Source organism: Ranitomeya imitator, chromosome 1 (assembly GCF_032444005.1).
Source record: "Ranitomeya imitator isolate aRanImi1 chromosome 1, aRanImi1.pri, whole genome shotgun sequence".
Lineage (NCBI taxonomy): Eukaryota > Metazoa > Chordata > Amphibia > Anura > Dendrobatidae > Ranitomeya > Ranitomeya imitator.
This window is the reverse complement of record NC_091282.1, coordinates 323,935,348-323,945,480: the sequence shown is the minus strand read 5'-3', so window position 1 is coordinate 323,945,480 and position 10,133 is coordinate 323,935,348. Positions and strand designations below refer to the sequence as shown.

Sequence of the window (10,133 nt, the reverse complement as noted above, 5' to 3'; positions counted from 1 at the left end):
TTACAGTTGTCCTCCACTGAACAAAGCTATGCCGCCTGTGTACTCCTCTTACCAATTTTGATCTGCATTTAGCCTACTTATCTACTTGGACCTAGTAACTGTGTGAGTCTCTCATTACAGTTGTAGTCCTCCGCTGAACAAAGCCGTGCCGCCTGTGTACTCCTCTTACCAATTTTGAACTGCATTTAGCCTACTTACTTACTTGGCCTAGTAACTGTGTGAGCCTCTTATTACAGTTGTCCTCCTCTGCAGAACAAAGCTATGCCGCCTGTGTACTCATCTTACCAATTTTGAACTGCATTTAGCCTACTTTTTTATTTTGGGCCTACTAACTGTGTCTGCCACTCATTACAGTTGTCCTACACTGAACAAAGCAATGCTGCCTGTTTAGTCCTGTTACCAATTTTGAACTGCATTTAGCCTACTTTATTATTTGGGCCTACTAACTGTGTTTCCTCCTCATCCTGACCATTGCCCAGCCACTGCTAGATGAGTCTGCTGGTACATTGACCCAGACCACTACATTCCCCTTGCACTCTACTCAGCCAGAATCTGACCCTGCTGAAAGTCAGGCTCCCCTTCCCGCATACTATACCACCTTACACAGGGACAAAGAGGAAAGTGCAGATGAAAGTGCAGGTTCCTTCATCAGGCGGGGGGCCTACTCATTGGCACTGGCACAGGGCCCCTCATAGTAAGCAAAAGTGTCTCTGGCAGTAGGTGGCGCCTCCTGCCGTCAAACACACCACTGTATTATGAGGGCCCTGTGCCAGTGCCAACTAGTGGGCCCCCCTGCTTGCTCAGGATCACAGCACTTGCAAAGATGAAATACTTACCTCTCCCTGCTCCACCGCCATGACGTATTCCGCGTTTCCTGGGCCCACGAAAATCTTGAGCAAGTCCTACCTCCCCACAACTTTAGCCAAATAACCCCCAGTTTTCAATGCCTAGCTATTATTATAAAGTAAATTAAGATTGACAAGCTTAAGTAATAAGAATTGATATATTTGGCATTAAAATGGGCACTGTAGGTGTTTTCCTGTCCTCCACTCACTACCGACTTTGATTCCCCATTGACTTGCATTGGGTTTCGTATTTCAGTCGGCCCACAACTTTTCGCAATAATCGGCCGATTTCACCCGACCCGACTTTTCATAAAGTCGGGTTTCACGAAACTCGACTCGATCCTAAAAAAGTAAAAGACGCTCAACTCTAGCCACGACCCTACTAAAAAAAATATTTCCAATAAATAACTATAATTTCTACGTAAAAAAAGGAAAAACAACTTGAAATTATTTTGATGGTTCATTTGTCATTAAAAAAGTGAAAAATTTACACATATTTTCTATTTTTTATTATACTTTCCCATGATATAGGCAGCAAAAAAAAGAAACATAAAAACTGCTTAACAGTTAATGCATCTTAAAAAAAGAGACAAAAATTATTTGAATACCTGAACAAGAATTTTTACTTTGACAGGAAGAGGGGAAATTGACCGAGAGATGAAATGGTTGAACAGAAAGCACATGAAAACATTATACCCCATGGCTCTAATCACATGTCCAGAGACGTGTTCTACTTAAGCCCAATTTGCAGACTAAACTCACCCATTCTAATGTATGTGTCCATCAAAATATAAAAAAACCTTACAGACATGCCAGCTGCTCATGTCCATTTAAATAAGGCCTAAACCAGTTTCCCTAAGAGAGTACATGAAATTTGTTTTTCAAATCAACCCCTTTCAACTGCCGCCGCCGTCAGTCTTTCCTCCCCTCTGTCCTGCCCTCCGCTCCCCTCCTCTCCCCTCCTTCCACCCCTCCGCTCCCCCTGCAGTCTGATATCACCCCCTGTACCTACAAAGACCCGGTGTCCCTCCCGGTGTCCGTCCGTCTTCTCCATGGGAGCCGCCATATTCCAAAATGGCAGGCGCATGCGCAGTGCGCCCACCGAATTTGCCGGCCGGCAGATTCATTCCAGGTACATTTTGATCACTGTGATAGAATCTATCACAGTGATCAAAATAAAAAAATAGTAAATAAACCCCCCCTTTATCACCCTCATAGGTAGGGAAAACAATGTAAAAAAGATAATATATTTATTTTTATTTTTCCACTAGGGTTAGAGTTGCAATTAGGGTGAGGGTTAGGGTTGCAAGTAGCGTTAGGGTTAGAATTAGGGTTAGGATTGCAATTAGGGTTAGGGTTGCAATTGGGGTTACGGTTAGAATTAGAGTTAGGGTTAGAAGTAGGTTAACGGTTAAAATTAGGCTATGTGCACATGGTGCGGATTGGCCGCTGCGGATTCGTGGCAGTTTTCCATCACATTTACATTACCATGTAAACCTATGGAAAACCAAATCTGCTGTGCCCATGGTGCGGAAAATATCATGCGGAAACACTGCATTGTATTTTCCGCAGTATGTTAATTCTTTGTGCTGATTCCGCAGCGTTTTACACCTGTTCCTCAATAGGAATCCACAGGTGAAATCCGCACAGAAAACACTGGAAATCCACGGTAAATCCACAAGTAAAATGCAGTGCTTTTTACCTGCGGATTTTTCAAAAATGGTGCAGGAAAATCTGCATACGAATCCTCAACATGGGCACATAGCCTTAGGAACTAAAGTTAGGGTTGGAATTAGGGTTAAGGTTGGAATTAGGGTTAAGATTAGTGTTAGGGGTGTGTTGGGGTTAGGGTTAGGCTTGTCATTAGGGTTATGGTTAGGGGTGGGATTAGGGTTATGGGTGTGTTGGGGTTAGGGTTGTGGTTAGGATTAGGGTTGGGATTAGGGTTACGGGTGTGTTGGGGTTAGGGTTGTGGTTAGGGGTGTGTTGTGGTTAAGGCTGTGATTAAGGTCATGGTTAGAGTTGGGATAAGGGTTAGGGGGTGTGTTTGGGTTAGTGTTGGAGTTAGAAGTGAGGGGTTTCCACTGTTTAGGCACATCAGGGGTCTCCAAATGCGACATGGCGCCACCATTGATTCCTGCCAGTCTTGCATTTAAAAAGTCAAATGGTCGTCCCTCCCTTCCGAGCACCAATGTGCACCCAAACAGTGGTTTACCCAAACATATGGGGCATAAGCGTACTCAGGAAAAATTGCACAACAACTTTGGGGGTCTAATTTCTCCTGCTACCCTTGGAAAAATAAAAAAATGGGGGCTAAAAAAATTTTTGGCGGGGAAAAAAATATTTTTTGATTTTCACGGCTATGCGTTATAAAATTCTGTGAAGCAGAAAGTGCTCACCACACATCTAGATGAGTTCCTTGGGGGGTCTAGTTTCCAAAATGGGGTCACTTGTGGGGGAGCTCCAATGTTTAGGCACACAGGGGCTCTCCAAACACGACATGGTGTCCGCTAAAGATTGGAGCAAATTTTTCATTCCAAAAGTCAAATGGCGTTCCTTCCCTTCCGAGCCCTGTCGTGCGCCCAAACAGTGGTCCCCCCCCCCCCCCATATCGGGTATCGGCATACTCAGGACAAATTGTACAACAACTTTCATGGTCCAGTTTCTCCTTTTATCCTTGGAAAAATAAAAAAATTGTTGCTAAAATACTATTTCTGTGACTAAAAAGTTAAATGTTAATTTTCTCCCTCCATGTTGCTTCTGCTGCTGTGAAACACCTGAAGGGTTAATAAACTTTTTGAATGTGGTTTTGAGCACCTTGAGGGGTGCAGTTTTTAGAATGGTGTCATGTTTTGGTATTTTCAGCTATATAGACCCCTCAAACTAACTTCAAATGTGAGGTGGTCCCTAAATATAATGGTTTTCTAAATTTTGTTGTAAAAATTAGAAATCGCTGGTCAAATTTTAACCCATGTAACTTCCTAGCAAAAAAAAATATTGTTTCCAAAACTGTGCTGATGTAAACATGATGTAGACATGTGGGAAATGTTATTTATTAACTAGTTTGTGTCACATAACTCTCTGGTTTAACAGAATAAAAATTTAAACTTTGAAAATTGCGAAATTTTCAAAATTTTCACCAAATATTCATTTTTTTCACAAATAGACGCAAAAATTATCGACCTAAATTTACCACTAACATGAAGCCCAATATGTTGCAAAAAAACAATCTCAGAATCGCTAGGATCTGTTGAAGCGCTCTTGAGTTATTACCTCATAAAGGGACACCGGTCAGAATTGCAAAAAATGGCCAGGTCATTAAGGTCAAAATTGGCTGGGTCATGAAGCTAATAACTACAGTAATGAGGTAGAGCTTTTAACGAGCTCTAAAAAGCTGATAATTAATGAGGTGCAGCCTCTTTCTCACTGACTCCTTTACTTCTTTGTTTCTCAAGCAATAAATTATAGGATTAAGTATAGGAGTTATTATGGTGTAAAAAACTGCCACCACACGATTAAGAGTGAAAGAAAAAGTCACTTTTGGCTTCACGTACATAAATATAACAGTGCTGTAATAAATGGAAACGACAATCAGATGTGTGAAGCAAGTAGAAAATGCTCGACTTCTGCCTCGTTTAGAAAATATGAAAGCAAAGTCACCAACATTGAGGTTAATATAACCAAAGAAGCACAGGAAAAATCCAGTAAATCAATCAGATATGTGTCTGCACAGGCAAGCTGTAGAAGTGGAGGCGAGTCACAGAAGAAATGGTTAATTACATTACTTCTGCAAAAAGGGAGCTGAGAGATTAAAACTATATGAGGAAAGGTAGTTACAAACCCCCCAATAATTGAGCCTATAGTAAGGCAACGGCATTTGTCACTATTCATAAGGGCTGCGTAATGCAGCGGATGACAAATTGCAATGTAGCGGTCATATGCCATGACACCAAAGAGAAAGCATTCTGTTGAGCTCAGGAAGAAGAAAAAAAACAGCTGACTTATGCAACTGAAAAATGAAATAAATCTTCCATGGATCGTAATTGTGTCCAAAATTTTAGGGACTATTACTGACACGTAACAAACTTCTATAAAAGAGAGATTCCGAATATAAAAGTACATTGGCGTGAAAAGACATTTCTCGGTACTTGTAATTATCATTATCAGAAAGTTGCACAGTAAAGTTAATAAATAAGTAATCAATAATAAGAAAAAGAAGAAATATTGGAAACCAGGTGATCCAGGAAATCCAACTATAATGAATTCCGTGAAAATACTTTTATTGTTAAACATTTTTTCAAAATCTGCAGAAAGAAAAAGATGAAATACATAGCTATACGTACATGTGGAAAATATTGATGAACAGTGTGAAAAAATACATTCACTTTAGAATACATAGAACTGAAATTCATTTGAATCTATTTTTTCTGCTTTTTATTAAAGTATGTCCATCCTTACATTCTTGTGCTGTGTCGGACTGCGATAAAGTGTTCCACTGTGCAGTGGAATTGATTCTTAGGCCCTATCTTCCATTTACACAACAATAATGTTTAGCTTTAAATTACTTACTTAAGTTAAGCAGTTTTCTGTATTCTAAAGGACTGTATATCTTTTACGTTACTTAAATATTTATGAGGACATTTCACAAAATTTTTCATGTTGAACTGGATATACAATGTAATAGTTATTTTTTTAATTTATTTTTTAAATTTCACCCCTCCTCCGTTGTGAAGATATTAGCAATCAAAGTATTTGGCACCTAATGAACTAATTTTTGTTAAGCCCAGATTTTCACTGGGGGCATGTACTTTTTCCCCCTACTGAATATGTTGACCAATCATAGGCAAGCAGCGATATAGCAGAAAAAAAAACACATTCCTACCAATGCTTGAAGCAGGTTTCTCAGTGTATGATATTTTTCAAAAACAGCTCTGCTCTTCTGAGATAAATTCCTGTATGATTAAAAAGCAGAGATGACTAACAATATAAATGAACAGATCAATCAGCAGAGGATGGAGTTTGAGTTGAGTTTTCTGAAACACTGGGTTTCACGCGAATTTGAACAACCTGTGTTTACATTTACAGTTTGCAATTTAAAAAAATGCTGAACGTCATACATGATGTACACACAGTGAGCTGGCTAATGTCATCTGGTGTTTCAGCATGGGCTACCTCAAAATGCCATACAGCAATCTGATCACATGGTGTAGTACAGCCAATCATAGGGCTATCTCAGGTTTTACTGTGTAGAAATAGTAGTGCTCCTCATAGAAAAAGATTTATTGTAATTGTGGTAGAGCATTAAGGAGTATATGTTTTATCATTCATCTCAATAGCAGGCGAATGATGTAGCATCTGACTGTGAGTCAGCATTCTGCTCAATGTTTCTCCTCTTCCGCCATAATGGTTTATGTTGTGCAGAGTGAAATTTTGAGTCAATGACATCAGGGCCGGGTCAAGGTTTTCGCGTACACCTGGCGAAAGAGTCTCAGTGATCCCCTTTAACTCAAATCACGATTCATGATGCACAGATATAGCAGAGAAATATAGGTATAGTACAATGCCAAAGATTTCCCTTCTTACATTACATGGGTGATATCAATAGCTCAGAAAATAGATAGCATTGTCCTCCATATAGTATTATAGGCACCATATAGTGCGCCATACAGAATACTGAGCCTCATGTATTGCTCCATACAGAATAATAGGCCCCATATAATGCTCCAAACAGCATAAGGAGCCACATATATTGCTCCATATATTATAATGGACCCCATAAAATGCTCCATAGAGAATAATGGACCCAATATAATGCTCCAAACAGAAAAATCTCCATATATTGCACCATATAAAATGAGCCCATATGATGCTCCAGTATATGATCAGGCCCATATGATGCTCCAGTATATGTAGGGTCCCATATGATGCCCTAGTTTAAGATGTGTCCCATATGATGCTCCAGTATATGATGGGTCCCATATGATGCTCAGTTTAAGATGGGCCCCATATGATGCTCCAGTATATGATGAGCCCCTTATGATATTTCAGTATATGATCAGGCCTATATGATGCTCCAGTATATGATGGGCCCCACATAATGCTTCGAACAGAAAAAAAGTCCCCTCACTGGCTGCTCCTCAGCATTGCCATCTTCTGGCTCTCTGCACTTGGACTCTTCAGAGCTGGGGGTGCACACTAGTCATGTCATCGTGCCCTCTGACCTGAAGCATCACAGTGAGAAGACGTAGAAGATGCTGCAATGTAGAAACAGGGAGAGACAAGCATTGCAAGTATCAGGGCCCTGATCAAGTGGCAGGGAGGGCCATTTGCGAGCCCTGGCACTGGGCTACCATAGAGCGCCACTGTCCCCAACGGCACTTGCTCGGATGTCATTCAGGGTGCTGACCCGGCCCTGAATGACACCTGTTTCTATTCTGCGTCACAGTCCCTGAACCCACAACAGACAGTATCTGTGATAATAGTACACTGAGCAATGGTAAATCTCACACAGAGGCATCTGTTAGCTGAATTAGGAATGATGATGATGATGATGATTCTGTGCTGGATAACACCTGAGAAAGAAGCAAGAGTGATGAAACATTGAGGTTATCAGAGGAGGTTTTTAGCATCAGCAACACACTTTGCAGGCACCATATCTAATCTGGAGCAAACTCAGCTTTTCCTGTGGCCAGCACTAGAGTATGCAATGCCCAATTTTGGAGGAGAAGGCTCGACAGCACCTGAAAGGTCTGCTTGCAGTGGTGGTGATGATTCATACGACCTGGCTTTTCATGTGTAGAAGTTTACATTCCTGCCAGACAATTCTTTTTGTTGCTGTCCATTTGTGCACAAATAGACAATTCTTTGGCATACTGCAGACTCTACAAAAGGAAAATAAATTGTGGACATCCAGGCTTTTATAGCATTGGAATCATGGCTCTACATCAGCACATGAAATAACATCACCTGCTCATTTGGTAAAGTTAATCCGCTCAGAAATTAGGGTAAGATGTCATCCTCCTCCTTCCCGTCATGCTCATCTTTTTGTCAGCCAAGCTGCACTCTTAGGTAGCACATGTTCAGTGTCATCTACACCACCATCATTGCTGTCATTCTCTTCTAATGTATGTGGTACTCCAAGAACACAAGTTGATAATGGAAATATCCTTCACCAATTATGTGTTGAAGAAACAGCTGTATGCTCCTAATCATCCACTGCCTAACCAACTAAACTTGCTAACCAACTAAACTGTGGTGCATTTGCTGTCTTACCAACTTGTAGTTACTGCTGCCTTTCGAGAAATGATGGAATGTGTGTAGAAAGATAATAAGCCATCATTATTTCTCTCAGAAAGAGTTTCTGCTCTCTGTTTTTTCATGTACCAGAGAACATAGTCCTCTGTCTGGACTTGTCTTTATGCTCCAAAGTGCATTACACAATACATGTATGAAGCAGAAATTATGGCCAGAGACAATGCATGAGTTTGACATGAGTTTGCAACAACGCATCTGTGACAGGTCGAAAGGGCTCTGTGACTATGGCCATTAAGATGTCATCCCATATCAATAGGTCTTAAGTTGCAAAGCACACCCAATTGACTTTGCAAAAGAAAAAAAAAAACAGAAAACAAGCTTACAGAGCACCACCTGGTTGCAAAACGTTGGAACACATGTTGCATTGTTGGTACAAACAGCATAAGGGGTTACACACCACATAATGCTTCAAACTGGAGTGAGAACCTTCAAAGTTGCCAACAGGCCATGATGATGCTTAACAGGTGCAAATTGGTGTTCTTTTTCCATCACCTCTTGCATGCTGGTGAGTGTTTATTCCAGGATAAATATTAGTGGGATTATATTGCTGATTCTATATGTGGATCAGGCAATCACAATAATTGGGGCACATGTAAAATCAGCAATATAATCCCATTAATATTTATCCTGGAATAAGCACTCACCAGCATGCAAGAGGTGATGGAGAAAGAACACCAATTTGCACCTGTTAAGCATCATCAAGGTCTGTTGGGAACTTTGAAGGTTCATGTCAGATACCTTAATACTTGTATGAGGAAGAGGAACAGGTAGGAGTGGAGTAGGACATAGACTTGGGGTAGCCAACAAATTGTAATAGTGGCAAGAACTGGCCTAGTCTGTTATTTTAGTACTGTCATGCCCAGCCTCGATTGTCATGTCAAAGACAGCATTCAGTGTGACCGGTTAAAACAGTCACAAACTTGGAAAACCAAAGATTTGTCAAAATGAATCAGGCATTAGTGCAGATTTTCATTGGCTGATGCCAATGATTAAATCAACCATACCTTCTACTCTCTGCCTGTCCATTGACTGTTGTCTACACTGATGTGCTGCCACCTGTGCCAATGGACCACACTCTGTTGAGTGTTTACTCACTTTTCAATATGTCATCTATACTGCAGTACCACTGCTGCCATTGCTAGCCCTAAACTGCCAAGCATCCTAAACTACCCTGTGCCATGTCTCTACCATGCCGCTAGTGCCACTGCTACTGCACAGTCATGCCACACACCTCCTAGCTGTCCACTGTTTTTCAAAGTGTTTGCACTGCTGCTGCTGGAGCTGCTATTACTGGCCCTAAACTTATATGAATTTCTTTCCATGCACCATCTTCTCTACCATGCTGCTTCTGTCACAGCCACTGCACAGCAACAACAGCCACATACCTCCTAGCTGCTGACTGTGTATCATAGTGCTTGAGTGTACTGCTGCCTGAGCTGTCTTTTCTAGTCCTAACCCGCTAAGCATCTCCTTGCCTACCCAGTCTTAGCTCTCTATTGTGCTGCTGACACAGCCACTGTACCACCATGCTAGTCACACACCTCCTGGCTGTCAACTGGGTGTCATTGTTCTTGACTGTACTGCCTCTGTCTGAACTGCCATTGTTGGCCATAACATGACAAGTAGCTCCTTCCCTGCCCATTCTCAACTCTCAACTGTGCTTCTCCTGCCTCAGCCACAGTCATGCCAGCCATGCACCTTCTGCCTGCCCACAATGTTTTATAGTGCTTGACTGTACTACTGATGCCATGCTAGGAAACAACATACTCTCATGTTTTTGCACCCTCAATAAACAGAAAATAGAGCTGATTTTTTAAAAGAATTGATGACAACAAACCAGAACTTCTTCATGTTTAAAACAGTGAACTGTTTTGTCTCCAGTTATAAGGGGACATCTTTTTCTTTATAAAAAGCCGTTGTAATTTTCTAATAATTTTGTGATTAGCAAACCAGTTGTGGACCACAAAAAAGGGA

At 41.1% G+C, this 10,133-nt stretch overlaps 1 pseudogene; it reads right to left on the bottom strand.

Annotated features, from left to right (window-relative positions):
• Nucleotides 1–4,221: 4,221 nt before the first annotated feature.
• LOC138663790 (olfactory receptor 6B1-like) lies at nt 4,222–5,038 on the bottom strand (annotated as a pseudogene).
• Between the last annotated feature and the right edge of the window lie 5,095 nt (nt 5,039–10,133).